This window comes from Protopterus annectens, chromosome 16.part0 (genome assembly GCF_019279795.1).
Source record: "Protopterus annectens isolate FY-2018-M chromosome 16.part0, PAN1.0, whole genome shotgun sequence".
NCBI lineage: Eukaryota > Metazoa > Chordata > Ceratodontiformes > Protopteridae > Protopterus > Protopterus annectens.
Window position 1 is genome coordinate 869,396,487 of NC_056750.1, and position 18,485 is coordinate 869,414,971.

An 18,485-nucleotide genomic window follows, 5' to 3' on the forward strand; every position below is an offset into this window, starting at 1 on the left:
CAGACGCCCAAGGGGCAGAGGCCAGCCACAAGGTTCTTTCAGGCCTAGACAATGGCATACAGCAACTCAAAGAGGTGGAGACGAAAGATCTCAACCTTTCAGGAAACAAACACAATGACTTCCCTCTTCGCCTGCCAAGCAAAATTGCCCTGGCAGCACCTTTGGGAGGGAAACTGGCTCTATTTCCACAAAATTGGCGCATCATAACAAAGGACAAATGGGTTCTGGATATTATTACCCGAGGATACAGATTTCATTTTCACACTTTACCACGGATGAGAGGCATGCCAAATCTGCCTCCAAACCAATGGGCAGAGGCACAAATGCAAATTTCAGCTCTCATGGCTATGAAAGCAATTCAAAAGGTACCTACAAAGGAGCAAGTCAAGGTTTTTACTCAAGACTATTTCTAGTACCAAGAAAGGACAAAGCCTGGAGACCCATTTTAGACCTCTCAATTCTAAACACAAACCTGGAGGTACCCAAATTCAAAATGCTCACACTACAGCAGCTTCTTCCCATGCTGGGCAAGGAGTCTTGGCTGGTAATGTTGGACCTCAAAGAGGCATACCTGCATGTCCCTATCAGACAAGATTGCAGAAGATACCTCAGAGTTTTGGCAGGTACAACGCATTATCAATTCTCTGCATTGCCCTTTGGCTTATCTACTGTGCCCAGAGTATTTACAAAATGCCTGGCATCAGTAATTGTATACTGCAGACAATGAGGAATACAAATTTATCCATATCTGGACGACTGCCTGATCCAAGCGGACAACAATGCCATTCTATTACAGCATCTGGCATTTGTAACAAAGCTGCTAAGTTGCCTAGGGTACACAGTAAACAAAAAGAAGTCAAAGCTAATACCCTCACAAGACATAATATTCCTGGGTGCCAGCTTAAATACAACGGCCCAGATGGCTTATCTCATGCCAGACAAATGAAAACAACCGACTCAATACTTCAATGGCAACTTTTACCCAGCTCACTGCAAGGAAAATCCTGCAGGCATTGGGGTTCATGGCATCCTGCATTCAACTAATTCCACATGCAAAGCTGCATATGAGGAAATTACAATGGTACCTGAAAAGTGTATGGACGCAACACAGGCACAGCCTCGAAACAAGTATGCCTCTCATTCCCTGCCTTCAAAAAAAGTTCCTATGGTGGGCTCAAGCATGTCAAATAAACAAGGGTCTTCCTTTTGTCTTACCTCCAGCAAACCAAAGTATGACAACAGATTCTTCAGACTACGCCTGGGGAGCACACATGGCAGGACAGTGCATACAGGGCAAATGGTCTGCAAGACAAATGCATCTACACATCAACCAAAAGGAGATGCTAGCTGTGCAAAATGCACTGACAGCCTTCAAGGACCTCTTGCATCCAGGACAACTACTACTAAGGACAGACAACACCACAGTTATGTGGTACATAAACAAACAGGGAGGAACACACTCCTACCCTTTATGCAGACAGGCAATGACCTTGTGGAACACAGTATTGACTTATCAAGTACAACTGCAAGCACAATTCCTGCCAGGAAAGGAAAACATATTGGCAGATGAATTAAGCAGAAATTTGGCAGATTCTCACGAGTGGAGACTACACCCACAAGTATTTTCAATGATAACTCAAAGGTGGGGATGCCCAGACATAGATCTATTTGCCTCCCCCAACAATTGCCAACTACAGAAATTTTGCACAAGGACTTATCATTCCCTAGCCTGGAAAGTGGACGCCCTATCATTCAGTTGGACAGCATTGACAGTCTATGCCTTCCCACCACTACCTCTCTTGACCAAGGTATTACTGAAAGTCAGATCAGACAGACCACAAATGATCCTCATTGCTCTGGACTGGCCACATCAGCACTGGTACCCATTACTAAGGACCGTGACTCACAGCCCTCCATGGATCTTACCTCAATTCCCACTTCTATTGACTCAGCAAAACTCTCAGATCCTTCACAGTCAGCTCAGGACTTTAAATTTAGCTGCATGGAGTATACCTTGAATTATCAATCAACACTTCTCTCAAAGGACGTCCTGAATGTCATTTTGGAGGCCAGGAGGCCCAGCACCAGAAAAACTTACTCAGACAAATGGAAAAGATTTTGTGCATGGAACCAGGCTAAAGGCCAAAATCCTTGGATACCAAACATTCCTCAAATACTGCAATATTTAACTGAGATGCTACACAAAGGCCTTTCTTTCTCATCCATTAAGATCCATGCTTCAGCCATTTCAGCTCAATATAATACGGACCCTCCCTTATTCCCACACCCTTTACTAAGGCAGTTTCTCAGAGGGGCTAAGAATATAAGACCCCCCAGAAAACCCCCAATGCCAGCTTGGGACCTGAACTTCGTTTTAGAAAAATTAACACTGCCTCCTTTCGAACCAGCTTTCTCAGCAGAACTACAATACTTGTCATAGAAAACAGCTCTGTTGCTGGCTATCACCTCAGCGCGCAGGGTCTCAGAACTACAGGCACTTATGGCAGTGGAACCTTTCATCATTTTCCATCAGGACAGAGTCTCTTTGCGAACTAACCCTACCTTTATGCCAAAGGTAGTATCCAGTGTGGCTTTGAATCAGACCATTCATTTACCCACCTTTTATCCAAACCCCCAGAATAAAGGAGAAAGACTCCTTCACTCTTTGGACATTCACAGACAGCTATGTTACTATTTGGATAAAACAAAGACCTTCAGAAAAAACTGACCAACTCTTTCTATCCTATGCTACAAGCTCACAAGGAAAGGCTATTTCAAAACATACCATCTCCAAATGGATAGCACATTGTATCCGCTTTTGCTACTCGTACCATGGGAAAGCAGTGCCTGTTAATATTAGGTCCCATTCCACCAGGGCTACAGCAACCTCAGCAGCCTTTCTCAGAGGGGTTCCAACCAAGGACATTCTGGAGGCAGCTACTTGGAGTTCAGTGCACACCTTCACCAAGCACTACCACCTTCCATTATATTCAAAAACCAGAGCATTAGGCCCCCTAGAAGGGCACCCACTCCAGCCTGGGACCTGAACTATCTCTTAGAAAAACTCACATTGCCTCTTTGTGAACCGAACCAGCAGCATCAGCAGACATAAAACACCTTTCCTGGAAGACTGCCTTCCTCTTGGCTATTACTTCAGCTAGGAGGGTGTCAGAACGTCAAGCACTCATGGCCACTGAACCCTTCATTATCTTCCATGCAGACAGGGTGTCTCTCAGGACTAATCCCTCATTCATGCCAAAGGTAGTATCAGATGTGACCCTAAACCAGGCTGTACATCTCCCCACCTATTTTCCTAACCCTGAGAATAAAGGGCAGAGAATTCTGCACACACTAGATGTGCACAGGCAGTTAAGCTACTACCTGGATAGAACAAAGTCCATTAGGAAGATGGATCAACTGTTGGTTGGCTTTGCCCCAGGGAAAGAGGGGAAGCTGATCTCCAAACAGACCATTTCAAAATGGCTATCTCACTGCATACAATTCTGCTACACTTTTCATGGAAAAGCTCCTCCTAAATCTATCAGAACACATTCCACTAGGGCAGCCTCTACTTCCACTGCCTTCCTTACAGGAGTACTCACCAGGGACATCCTGGAAGCTGCCACTTGGACTTCGGCCCACACCTTCTCCAAACCCTACCACCTGCCTCTGTTCTCCAGGGCTCGGGCAGGCTTTGCCTCTGCAGTCCTGCAAGGTGTGCTAGCTCAGTCCTATGAATTTCATGCTTCCAGCCTCCCCTTCCTCAGCTTTGGGAATCCTCCCAGAAGTGATGAGTGCAACAGTGAAACACGAAGAACATAGTCCAGTTGTGTACACTTACCATGAATGTAGATGTACGAGTGTCGTCGCTGTTGCAGCCCTATTAGTTTTTTACACTTACCATGAATGTAGATGTACGAGTGTCGTCGCTGTTGCAGCCCTATTAGTTTTGTACACTTACCATGAATGTAGATGTACGAGTGTCGTCGCTGTTGCAGCCCTATTAGTTTTGTACACTTACCATGAATGTAGATGTTCGAGTGTCGTCGCTGTTGCAGCCCTATTAGTTTTGTACACTTACCATGAATGTAGATGTACGAGTGTCGCTGTTGCAGCCCTATTAGTTTTGTACACTTACCATGAATGTAGATGTACGAGTGTCGTCGCTGTTGCAGCCCTATTAGTTTTGTACACTTACCATGAATGTAGATGTTCGAGTGTCGTCGCTGTTGCAGCCCTATTAGTTTTGTACACTTACCATGAATGTAGATGTTCGAGTGTCATCGCTGTTGCAGCCCTATTAGTTTTGTACACTTACCATGAATGTAGATGTTCAAGTGTCGTCGCTGTTGCAGCCCTATTAGTTTTGTACACTTACCATGAATGTAGATGTTCGAGTGTCGTCGCTGTTGCAGCCCTATTTTCACTCCACCTTCCCCCTTAATCTTATCCTTTTTGGAGGTAACTGTCATTCTTGTGGCCTTGAGTCACCAGGGGCTCTTTATAACATTTCCTTCAAGGGGCTCCTACAGGTAAGGGCAAGAAAAACTGATGTAATGACACTGGCTGCTCTCCTTTATACCACTGACGACCTCACATCAGTCAATAGGTGACAGTAGCTGGCGCAGGGGAAAAGCTTGACTCTGGTATTTGGGCCGACCGAGGGCTACCCAGTAGGGATAACCTCAAGTGATGACTGCAACACTGAATACACCCGAACATCTACATTTATGGTAAGTGTACACAACTGTACTATCTCCATGCTCTGGAACAGGCCACCCACCCATGGCAGATAGATATGTTGCAGAGGATCCCCAGGCTCTGGAACAGGCTCCCCATCCATGTGAAGCAGAGTCCAGCCCTAACTCTGTTCAAGAGTAACCTTGACTAATGGATGGAAAATTGGAAATTCACCCCGGGTCTGGCCCCCATGTCTCTGATAGACAGAAGCACACAGTAATGCTCAAACTAACGTACTCCCCATACATAACCTCAAGAAACTTCCTAACTAGCATACTCCTCATAGTAAATGCCCATGATACATAGGGACGTGTTTCGTTTGGGTTGGGTTGCATGGCTAGGCTTATAAAGGGCCTGGCGGTCATTAGCCTAGAATATACCTGGGCCTGGCGGTCATTAGCCTAGAATATACCTGGGCCTGGTGGTCATTAGCCTGGAATATACCTGGGCCTGGTGGTCATTAGCCTAGAATATACCTGGGCCTGGTGGTTAGCCTAGAATATACCTGGGCCTGGTGGTCATTAGCCTGGAATATACCTGGGCCTGGTGGTCATTAGCCTAGAATATACTTGGGCCTGGTGGTCATTAGCCTAGAATATACCTGGGCCTGGTGGTCATTAGCCTGGAATATACCTGGGCCTGGTGGTCATTAGCCTAGAATATACCTGGGCCTGGTGGTCATTAGCCTGGAATATACCTATGAACCTATAAGAGAGTTCATTTAAAGGGATTCTGGGAGTGAAGGAGCATTCCCATTTAAAGGGATTCTGGGAGTGAAGGAGCATTCCCATTTAAAGGGATTCTGGGAGTGAAGGACATTCCCAATGGGAAGGGCAGGAAGCATGCAAGGCCCAAAAGACACGCTTCGACACCTTTTGGGAGTTCTGTGGGATGTCTTCTTTCTTGCCTCCTAGGAACCAATCACCCAACCACCTGCTCCTAAGATGTCAGAATTTTTAGGGTCCAATAATCCCACAAGTACCTTTATAAGAATTCTGTGGTAGATGCAGCTGTTGTGGCCGTAGATTTAGAGAAGTGGTCCTCGATGTAGGGATTTAAACTTTGCTTATGGCATGGGGAAGACACGTTGGAAGGACAGGTGTGTGGCTCAGGAGAATTCCCCTTCTCTGGTACAGGCTTCCCGTCCATATGAAGCAGAGCTTCTGCCTAACCCTATTCAAGAGAAACCTGCAGTAGTGGATGGGAAATCGGTAGTGCACCTCAGGTCTGGCAGCTATGTCTCTATTAGACAGAGGTAGTCGTATGTCTTGCCCTAGCTTACATTTACCCCTTAAAATAACCTCTAAGACATATAAACTTGTGGGATACAGTTGAGATGCTTGGGTAGGCTTATAAGGACTCCAGTGATCATTAGCTTCATATACACCTATGAACCTATAATTGGTTCCTGGTCCCAATATTGTCCAAAACGATAAAGAAATCCAAGTGCTAGATAAGCGGTTTAGGGCCATTAGTTGTCAGACTTGCATGACCAAGTATCAAATAGTATTCCCATACCAACTAAGAGAAATCTAAGGGAGGTGTCTGATGGAGATCTGAATACAAAACTGCCGAAGCTTGTCCAGACAGCCAGTCACGTAGCTAAATACTGTGCTAAATGTAGATTGCTGTGAATGCAGTATCCAGGCCAGCAGCTACCAGTTCTGTAATTAAAAGACATGTCTGGGTGAGGCTGTTATCCTCTGCTAGAGGATGTTAAAGCACAGCTTCTCTGTGCAGCCTTAAACAAGGAGCTGTTATTTGGGAAACGTACAGTGAAGTGTTCAGGAAAATAGAGGAAAGGGGAAAGTCATGCAGGGTGTTAAACAGATTATTTACCAACCATGCCAAGGTATGACAGAACTACCCCCATAAACGAAGTGCTTACTGTGGTAGGCAGGATAAAGGCAAGCCAGCAACAGAACAATAAGGCCCAGTACAAGAAAGAGGAGAGAACATAAGGAAAACCCTGGTGAACCCCATTCCTCTTCAGTCGTCGGGGAGTAACTGTGATTTTAAGGACATTATTTATTTATTGACATTTGGTGACCAGAGAAGTCCAGCTGGGTCAGGAACCCATTTTCAGAAGAGGCCCAGGGAGAAGAGCTCCAAAAACAAAGCAGACATAAAGGATTTAACAGATGTCCTTCAAGGATGCATCTGCAGTCCTTACAAATGGGTTGTCCTGTCGTCAGGCAGCCCTTCGGTCGGCCGGATTCCAAAGTCTGGGTCCGGCTTCGGCTGGTGTCGCACTTCACCCGACGTCATTGCGGCAGTTTTTCGGGTATAAAGGCATCAGCCGACGCCATTTTCCTCAGTCTTTCTTGCCGCGTGGCGCCCGAAGCAGAAGCTGTTCGCAAGTGCCGGTCGGTCAGATCCAGAGATTACTACTTCCGAATACTACTTCGAAGACTTCTATAAAGCTAAGTACCCCGTTGGGGACTCTTTCCTTCCTCAGCCGATGTCAGAGAAAGTTAATAATTGTTTATCTTGTGGGAAACAAATACCTCAAAGATTTCCACTCCTATTGCATACATTGCTTAGGCCCAGACCACGACGTAGCAGCTTGTCTAGCCTGTGCTTCTTTTAACCGACGGACGCTTAGACGTCGCTCGGATTTTGCTGAACAGATTTTCGGCTCCTATTTTGCCTACATTATGCCGTCGGACCCTCCGACTACGCAAATAACCAAGAAACGCAAAGAAAAGGACCGACACTCGCGGTCCGCGGTTTCGGCTGAAACCGCGGTTAAGCAATTCACGAGTGTCTCTGTTTCGGCCAAAGCCGAGCAAGCGGTTCTTTCTTCAGCAGAAAACTTGCCTTCTACCGAGGCCTCTTCTGTACTGGTAGAAACGGCTTCTGAAATCCAGCCTTCTGTTGCGATTTCACAGGATTTATCAGACACCATTCCACTTGATATTTCTACCCCTGCACGTGGAGCTGCTAGGCCTCCTCCAGCTATGTCTATTAAGGCCTTTGCCAGGGCTAAAGCAGCCAAAACTTCCAAACCTGTGCCTGCCAAGCCCCCCTCTCACAGGCCCAGCACCAGTTCCCATATGCTTTCTTTGGCACAGGATCTCATCACTTTAATTCGTGGATCCCAGCCTCATCCAGATAGGGCCTCTCTCCCTCCTCCAGAAAAGAGGCCTAGAGCAGAGCCCCCTGAACCACTAGCCACAGATGATTCTTCTGATGATTCAGATCATACAGACCCTCCTGAGGCTTCTTATTCTCCTTACGAAGACTCTGATGCTGAGGAGTCCATCCCTTCAGCCTCTCCTCCTGAGGAATTTTCCTTTGGGGAAACCTTGCATGCTATGAGGGAACAATTTCAGTGGCAGGGCCAAGATTTCTCAGACTCTAAAAAAAGGCTTAGGACCTTTCTACACTTACCACAGCATAGGCCCTTAGCTATTCCTCCAGTTCTATCTGTTGTTGATGATGCATTTAATGATGCTTGTACTACTCCTGATACTTTACCTCCGGCTCCTGCTAAACCTGATAGGTACTACAGGGTCCCGGACACTCATCACCACTTATATAAGGCCCCTTTTGCAGATCCAGAGACTATCTCCCAGGGCCCTAAAGCTGTAGCAGCTACTACTTCTAAAAATCCCCTCCCCTCTGAAAGGGAATCCAGGTCCTTAGAGAGATGGGGTAAAAAAGTTTACACCTCTGCCACTTTGTCAGCTAGAGCTTTGAACTGCCAATTTCATATGATTCAATATCAAGAGTTTATGCTAGACCAGTTGACTAAAAAACTGTCCTCTGAAGAATCTTTAGATAAGTATGTTCAAGAAATGTTACATAACATACAGCAGGTTAGTAACCATTCTTTAAAATGTGGCTATGATGCACTGGAGGCTTCCTTTAGATCAGCCATGACTGGCACAGTTATCAGGAGGCATGCATGGTTGAAAGAGCAGGCATTACCAGACCATGTCAAATCTAAGCATTTGGATGCACCTATGGACAAGGACAATTTATTTGGTGCCCCCGCACAGCAGGTTCTGAAAAAGATGGAAGAGAAAGCAAAATCTGTGCAAACAGTAAAAGATTTTTTACAAGTTCAACCTCCAAGGTTTAGCAGGAATTGGCCCTCCAAGAATTGGTCCTTTCCAGACTCCTAAGGCACAAAGAGGCAGGAATAGGCGCTCTAGAGGCAGAAACCAATCCAGGGGTGCCTACAGGGGTCGCCAGTGGCAGGGTAACAACCAACGAGGCACGGATACAGCCACCACCACTACAACAGCTCAAGCACAGTGAATTGGCGGTGACACCGCCTTCCAGGGAACAACTAGAAGCACCCTTAGGCGGAAAGATAACATTATTTTCAAGAAACTGGCACTGCATTACAAGAGAAAAATGGATTTTGCAGACTATAGACAAAGGTTACAGGTTTCATTTCCATACATTACCAGGAAAGAAAGGAATGCCAAACCTACCACCTTCTCAAAGGACAGAAGCTCTAAAACAAATATCTCAATTACTAAGAATGCGGGCTGTGGAAAAGGTACCATCTATGGAGCAAGGGAAGGGATTTTACTCCAGGCTCTTCCTGGTACCAAGAAAAGAAAACAAATGGAGGCCTATTCTAGATCTGTCCGCTCTGAACACATTCCTCATTGTTCCAAAATTCAAAATGCTGACCCTACAGCAGCTTCTTCCCATGCTGGGCAAGGAGTCTTGGCTAGTAACTCTAGATCTCAAGGAGGCATACCTGCACGTCCCCATAAGACCAATTTGCAGAAGATACCTCAGATTTCTTGCAGGATCAGAGCATTATCAATTCTCAGCATTGCCCTTTGGCTTATCTACTGCGCCCAGAGTGTTCACGAAATGCCTGGCATCAGTAATCGCTCATTGCAGACTTCAGGAAATTCAAATCTATCCCTACCTGGACGACTGCCTGATACAAGCGGACAACAAAAGCAAATTAACAGAAGACTTACAAAGAGTCATCTACCCGCTACAAGCCCTGGGATATACAGTCAATTCAAAAAAGTCAAGGCTGATTCCATCCCAAATAATAACCTTTCTGGGTGCAGAACTGGACACATCAAAACAAATGGCATTCCTAACTGCAGAAAAGAAAGAGCAACTTCCTCTCTATTTCTTAGCATTAACAAAGCAGAGCCATCTAACTGCAAGGAAAGTGTTACAAGCTCTAGGCTTCATGGCATCCTGCATAATTTTGGTCCCTCATGCCAGGCTTCATATGAGAAAGCTACAGTGGTACCTAAAGAATTTGTGGTCTCAGCACAAGCACAGCCTGGAAACCAAAATTCCAATGATCCCATGCCTGAAGCAGGAGTTCTTATGGTGGGCTCAGGCCTGTCAAGCAAACACAGGACTGCCCTTCTGCAAAAGTCAACCAAGGCAAACTATCATGACAGATGCCTCAGACCTCGGTTGGGGGGAACACATGATGGACAAGTGCATTCAAGGCCTATGGACTCAAGACCAGCTACATCTGCACATAAATCTAAAAGAAATGATGGCAGTAAAATTGGCAATCCAGGCATTCAGACCTCTTCTTCACGAAGGCCAGCTGTTAAGGACAGACAACACCACAGTTATGTGGTACATCAACAAACAGGGAGGCACACACTCATACCCCCTATGCCGGCTGGCACTAGACCTATGGGATGTGGCTCTGGGTTACAACCTTCAGTTGCAGGCAATTTATGTACCAGGGAAGGAAAACATTCTAGCAGACATACTAAGCAGAACTACAACAGATGCCCACGAATGGATGCTGCACCCGGACATCTTCAAAGCCATCACAATAGAATGGGGATTGCCACAAATAGACTTGTTTGCATCCCCATACAATCACCAGTTGAAGAGATTCTGCACAAGGACTTACCACCCACTTGCTTGGAAGGTGGACTCCCTATCTTTCAGTTGGAAGAACCTGACAGCATATGCATTCCCACCACTTCCTTTGATGCACAAGGTGCTTCTGAAGATCAAAGAGGACCGTCCAAGGATCATTCTGATAGCTCCAGACTGGCCAAGGCAACATTGGTACCCATTGCTGAGGAGCATGTCTCGGGAACAAATATGGAAACTACCACTGATCCCATTACTGCTGACACAGAACAACTACAACATTCTGCATCCAAGCCTAAAAACTCTGCAGCTAACTGCCTGGAACATTACATGACAGAAATTAACCCACATTTATCCCAAAGGGTTAAGGACATAATCCTGGAGGCTCGTAGACCTTCAACAAGAAAGAATTATGCAGCAAAATGGAAAAGATATCTCATCTGGAGCGCTGCAAAAGGGCAAGATGTGTCACCGGTGAACATAGCCAACATCCTGGAGTACTTGGCAGAGCTCTACCATACAGGCCTGTCCTATTCTTCCATCAAGATACATGCATCAGCTATTTCAGCACAATACAGCTTGGATCCTCCTGTCTTCTCACATCCTCTGCTCAGACAGTTTCTGAGGGAAATTAAAAATGTAAAACCTCCCAGGAAACCTCCATTGCCAGCATGGGACTTGAACTTTGTGCTAGAAAAGCTGACTCTGCCTCCTTTCGAGCCAGCAGCTACAGCAGACTTGCAATACTTATCCTGGAAGACTGCCTTCCTGCTGGCAATAACTTCAGCAAGAAGGGTCTCTGAACTCCAAGCTCTAATGGCAGTGCAACCCTTCCTGATCTTCCATCAAGATAGTGTCCATGAGAACAAATCCTACATTTATGCCTAAGGTGGTATCCAGAGTCTCCTTAAATCAGGCTATCCACCTTCCTACATTCTTTCCCAACCCACAGAACAGGGGAGAAAAGCTCTTGCATACCTTGGATGTACACAGGCAATTACGCTACTACCTGGACAGGACAAAAAACAATAGAAAAACTGACCAGCTTCTGGTAGCTTATGCAACAGGAAAGGAAGGAAAACCAATTTCTAAACAGACAATCTCCAAATGGATAGGAAATTGCATTAGAGTTTGTTACTCCTACCATGGAAAGAAAACTCCAGAGAACATCAGGCCTCACTCCACAAGGGCCACAGCCACTACCACAGCGTTCTTACGAGGAGTGGCTACCAAGGACATTATAGAGGCTGCTACTTGGACCTCCGTGCATACATTTGCCAAGCATTATAACTTACCTCTATACTCTAGATCCCGTGCTGGCTTTGCCACTGCTGTTTTACAAGGGATCCTGACTACACCATAATCTATTCTCATTTCCTCCTCCCCTAGTTTAGCTATGGTATTCTACCCATTTGTAAGGACTGCAGATGCATCCTTGAAGGACATAGTACAGTTTTGTACCTACCATAAATGTAGATGTCCGAGAGGAATGCATCTGCAGTCAGGATTACCCACCCTCCTTCTCCTCTGAGGTACTCCTAGGGTGTTTACCAATCTTCAGCTAGCTTGGGGGGGATCTATTATGGTGTATTTGTTTGTATATATGTACATGTTTATTTTGTGTGTTTGCTCTCTACTATTTGGAAACTTTGGCATTTATCCAAATTTAGCCTACCAAGAGGGCACCTGGCATCTGGGGCAAGAAACACTGAGGAAAATGGCGTCGGCTGATGCCTTTATACCCGAAAAACTGCCGCAATGACGGGTGAAGTGCGACACCAGCCGAAGCCAGACCCAGACTTTGGAATCCAGCCGACCGAAGGGCTGCCTGACGACAGGACAACCCATTTGTAAGGACTGCAGATGCATTCCTCTCGGACATCTACATTTATGGTAGGTACAAAACTGTACTTTCTAGCTAAATATTATATAGATTCTAATACAAATATTAGTAGTTTTTGCAGTTGGCATAAGCATACATATATCTCTGGACAGAATACAATTTGTTGTGAAGATAGGTAACATTTGCAGCAAGTTATAGAAGTTCAGTTTAAAATTAGTTTTGAGATGGGCATCACTGACGGAGCCGATTTAGTTCTAAAAACGACATAAATTATATTAGTTTTGTGTTGAGTGTATACGAGAAGTTAAATAATGAAAGTGATGTACAGGGAAGAGAATGATTGTATAGAGACAGAAGTAGGGCAAGGGATATCCGAAGGAGAGGAAGTGAGGTAAGGAGGCAAATGCGCATAAGTACTGAGAGATCTAGGGAGGGCATTAGAGTGAGAAGGTTAGGGAGGTTAAGGTGACAGGGGTAGAGGAGAAAATGTAGAGAGAGATTTGTCAGAAGAAGCAGGAATAGTGGAACAAGATAAGAAGTTGTACTTGAAGTAGTTCAGGAGAAATTCCAGGATGGGATGGGGACGTGGTTGGTGATGAGAAAGTATGCAGGGTAAGAGAAGTCAGAGGAGATCAAGTACAGCTGACTTAAGTTAAAGCGCAAGGACATATGTGAGAGCTGAGAAAGTGATTTTTTAGTTTAAGTTTGTAAGTCTTAAAGGAATCTAAGGCACTGGTGTTTGGAGGTAGGGCTTTCCATAGTCTTGTAATGGCATCGGAGTAGAGGCTGTGTCAGGATCTTTTGTTAGGTTTGTTAGGTTTGTATACATTTAGAAGCTGTTTATCTGTGCAAAGGAGATTATGGGAGAGGTGTAGAGCTTTAATATAGATTTTAAGGTAGGGTAGCGATCAAGTTTGTAAATTATTTTGTGAGCAATAGATAGCTGTACAAAGTCAAGGTAGTGGAGAAATTCTAGCCAGTTTAGTTCATTGAGGGCATGACAGTAGTGTGTAAGGTAAGGTATCCCAGCTGCAAATTTGGCTATTTTGTAAAAACATGATTGCAGCTTGTTCTATAGGGGCATATGAAGGTTAGTGAGAGTGGGGCCCCATCCCATACAGGAGGGAAGGAAGCAAGAAGGTATTGCCAAGTGTTTTTTTTTATCTTCCATCTTATCAAGGCTCCTTCATACCTTCAACTAACCCATGACTGAAAGAAGGCCCATGGAGTACCTTCGAAAGAGGAAGGCATTCACCCAAGACAAGTTGGTCTTGTATATAATTTTCTAGAGTTAGAAATTATAGTTTGAAAAATGATACTTACGAAGTCAAAACATTTTAAAGGCACCGTAAATCTTCCATTCTACATGACCCTCTAGTACTGGAGGTCATAGAACCAATACTTACATAAGACCAAAACAAATGTTCTACTTGAGCACTTTTTCTAGTGCCCTTGGAGACCTCCTCTTGATCTTTCAAATCTTAGTATGTTCCTAAAGGTCCCAAAATTTATAAGTGTGTACCCTTCAGGTCTTATTTGCCCTTCTTTTCACTCAGGTTCTGTTGATTACTTTACTTTAAAATTGGGCAATGTTTATTTTCACACTCCTATTCATAACTACAGATGTGGCCTCAGATTTGAAGCAGTGTGTCCCACTATCAATTTACTTTAACTACTTGTCCTTTGGTTTGCAAAAAAAAAAAAAACATTGTACCTGTAGTCAAAGTGCCTCATTCCAGTAATTGCAAACTGCAGGACAAAGGGCATTTATCTATAAGTATGTGTAGGTGACTGCCTCTTTCAGGAAATCTTCTGTAAGGAGATTGACCGGGCCTTTGCTTTCATGGTGGAATGCTTCTAAATTGTAGGGTTCTCCTGTTCAAGAGAGTAATTTTCCTGGACCCTCTGTTAGACTCCATCTGTCAGAAGGCATTTTTTTCCAAAAGTAGTAATGGAACGCCTGGAGAAATACTTTCTCAGCTAGGGCTAGAAGAGGGTGTCAGTCAGCGAAGCAGGGCATGCATCAAGGCTTAAGGTACTTACAGTATGGCCAAGTTGCACATGTGAAGGTACCCAAGAGTCCTGTAGAACCAATATTTAGTCGCTGGAACAAGTGATTCCCATATTGCCCTGCATAGTGAAGGAACTAAATTAGAGGTTCAAAGAAGTGAGACTGAATGTGGGCGTTCTCTTCATTTGGGAAGTTCTTAATCAGATAGTGACAGTAGAGGGTTTGGACCCGGAGAGTATACTTACACAAATGCCAAGGACTGTGAAATACAATCCAAAGGAAGAAGTGAATAAACATGAAAGAAACCGTGCATTTTATTCAGGCTGTCAAAGCTTTCAGACCATTTTGGACAGGAGGTGCCCTTCAGGTAGTTACATTCAATACTATGGTGAATAGATTGTGAGGAACATGTTTTTATTCCCTTTACAGGCTAGTCATGAGGTGCTGGGAATTAGCTCTTCAGTCCAATGTAGCCCTAAAAGCACTCTACAACCCTTCACATCAGAACACAGTAATGGATCACATCAGCTCATCCGAGGCAGACACACACGAATGGATGTTACACAGTGATGTCTTCTTTCATTTAGTGCACAGGTGAGGTGCCTGAGAGAGAGAGATATTTTTGCATCCCCAAACAGACACTTGAAAGTATTCTTTTCAAACACACACAAACAGTTTTTGAGCCCTACATCTCTTCCTATCAGCTGGACAGGCCTCTTCATATATAGGTAGGTACTAGGCTGTCTGCCCGAGGGCATTTATAAGCCTAGCCGGAGTGTGTCGGCTTTCGCCGCCCCATTGATTAACTGAGCCTCTGTCAAGAAGAGCCAATGAAGTGATCCCAGGGGTGTATTTTCTGTTACCCATCCACTCGTCAAGGTTTGTCTTGAAGAGTGTTAGTGAGGGGCTCTGCCTAATGTAGTTAGGAATTTTGTTTTAAAGCATGGGAAGTCTCTGTGACAGGAATCTATTCCTCCAGCATGTTCTATTTATTGTTGTGGCGAGGTTTAGCTCACTATAGCGAGTGGCTTGCAGTGACTTGGATTTCTTTAGGTGGAGCATGTCCATCAATTCTGAGTTGAACATGGCTTTGTAAGTCAGGCAGAGATTACCTCTGAGTATGCGATATGCGATTGAGTACAGCTGGAGTTTTTCCAGTCGGGCTGCATAGGACATATGTTTGAGGCCAGTAATCCTCTTGGTGAGGTACTTTTGTGGTCTTTCCAGCTGTTGGAAGTGTCTTGTGAGGTACATTCCAAATGGGGCATTGTACTCTATGATGGGTCTGAGTGATGAGTAGAGGGGTACTATAACCTCTTTTTATTTCTAGATGCGAACCCTTTAGTAATTAGATGGGCTACATAGAAGGATTTCCTAACTACTTGGGCAATGTGATTGTCAAAGGAGAGATTACTATCTACCTGGGTCCCCAGATCTCTTATTACCTCTTCTGTATTAAGGGAGCAGCCACCTATGTGGTAATTCATGGGTGTTTTGTTTTTCCCAAACATGATGACTATGCATTATTTGGCATTTAGCTTGAGACCATGACTTTGACACCAGGTGTTCGTTTCAGTAAGGCCCTTTTGGAGAATGTACGTGTCAGCCAGAGAGTCAATTATGGCTCCCAGTTTGCAGTCATCGGCGAACTTGGTTAGCCATAGTCGTCCTGTGTTTGCCTGTACTTCTGAGAAGTACATGCCAAACATTAGGGGCCCGGGACCGAGCCTTGTGAACACCACTTGTGACTGGTTTAGAGTTGGACCTGGAGCCCGCTATTCTTACCATGTGAGTTCTGTCTGTAAGCCAGTTAGCAACCTATCTCGTGACGGAGTTTATGTTCAGGCTGGTGAGTTTTTCTAGAATTCCCGAGTGGGGAATGGTGTTAAGCCTTGTCGAAGTCAAGGTAGGCTGTGTGAACTACCTTCCCCTGATCTATGGCCGTGGTGACTGTCTCGAAGAAGTCAACCAGGTTTAGTAGGCATGATTTGCCCTTAAAGCCGAACTGGGTCGGTTCAAGTGTTTGGAGGTTCCCAATGTCTTTGTTAATGAGTTCCATGATGATGCGCTCCATAGCCTTGCAGACCAAGCTAGTCAGGCTTATGGGGCGATAGTTACCAGGGTCAGTTGTGGCCCCTCCTTTGTGGAGCGGAATAGCCATTGCTGTGTGCCATTCTATGGGCACGTAGCCTGTGGAGAGGCTGAGGTTGAGCAATGTGTTTAGGTGGGGAGTATATGCATACAATGTGATACCAGTGTTCCCCAGACTGATCCAGAAGGTAAGACAGGAGAAGCTGCTGATAGTACAGTTCTGGCCCAAGCAGCATTGGTTCTCTACATTAATGGAAATGTCCTGGGGGAAGCGTTATGCGACTCTATTTGATGGTAAAAAGTCCAAGGTACCCAAAGAAAGGAAATACAGCCACAAAAACTAGCTTTATTCCAACGAACCAAATCACATTAATGTTTTTTTAACAAACTCCACAAACACGTTTAAAGTACTTCATCAGATGCAGCCTGAAAAAAAAATACACAGTGTTTATATTCTCAGCAGTTAAAACAATTAATCAATTATCCAATGAAACTTTAACCCTTTGACAATAAGCATATAGCAAGCATGTGAACTCAATAATTTAAATACCAGTAAGACTTAAAGAGATCCAAAAAAACGGGAACTTGGGTATATCCTTTAAGTCAAAACAAACTTTAAAATAATTAAGCATTAAAAAATGACCTTAAAATTTAAAAAATAGCTATACCAAATATAAACTGTTCCAGCGTAAATGTATACTAAAAGTTGTACTTTAGCTCCACCTAGTGATCTTTAAACAGAATGCAATCCAGCATAGGTAAAACTAATAGTGAAACATATATAACATTAAGTCTTGTAAAATCATTCCTGTTTTAAAAAGTTCTTTCAAATACATGGTGTGTGTACGTAAAAAATAGTGTTTAAAAACTTATTTATTTTATTTTATTTTACATTTGTTGACCGGGCTAGTCTAACTGGGTACATGTCCATTTTCAGTAGAGGCCCGGGGAGAAAAGCTCCAAGCAGCAATAATGACAACAATGCAGTAAAATTAAAATTAAAATTGGTAAAATGTTTACATTAAAAGATAGGGTTAAGCAGAGTTATTTAGAAACATTTAGGCTAGAATAAAATACCAGGACTAGAAACAAAAAAACTGAAAAAAAAACTTAGTATGTAAAACCTAGAGATGTTAAAAAGGCTAACAATTCTCAATATTATAAGTATTATTAAATCATTTTTGTAAGGAGTGTGGGCAACTTAATCTAAAGTTTAGCAGCTCTTAATTTGAGCAAGAGAGCTATAGATATGTTCTCATTTAACCCTGGTGGTCTGTTTGCTTGAAGAGTGATTTGCCACCATAGCATTGGTTCTCCACATTAATGGAAAAGTCCCGGGGGAAGCATTATGTGACTGTTTGATGGTAGACCTTTTCACTGTGAACATTCCATCTTGGGAACACTACAGCTCAAGGCATGGATGGTCTGTCTCTGTTGCCCTTTAGGTACTAGTTTACACAGAACATGCTGAATATTCTTAAAGAGGTTAGAAAAACAGCATGTAGAAAATCCTACTTATTGGCGCTTGGAAGTTGTCAGAACTCTAGTCATCGCACTGGTGTCCTTGATACCCCAGTAGCTATGCCAGTTATTTACTATCATTGGCTTATACCTCCATTAAAAGTTTACCTTTCAGCCGTCTCAACTTGCCTGCCACTGCATCTGCCCTTTGCAGGCCAGGAAACCCTAAAGGCAATCTACATTGGACTGCAGAGCTAAAACCGTGTATTAAAAATTAGACCACAACAAAGAATTACTCCTCCTTGATACCTAAATTATGTCCATGAAGAACTAATCCAAGCACCCTTTGTGCTGTGCTTCATCACAGTTCCTGTTAAATATCTGATTAGAAAATAACTTTACTGGTAGCTATCACCTCTGCTAGGAGAGTGTCAGAACTCCAAGAATGAGGGGCAAAGAATCTTTTTTAGTTTTCCAAAGGGACAGGATAACCTTATGAACAAA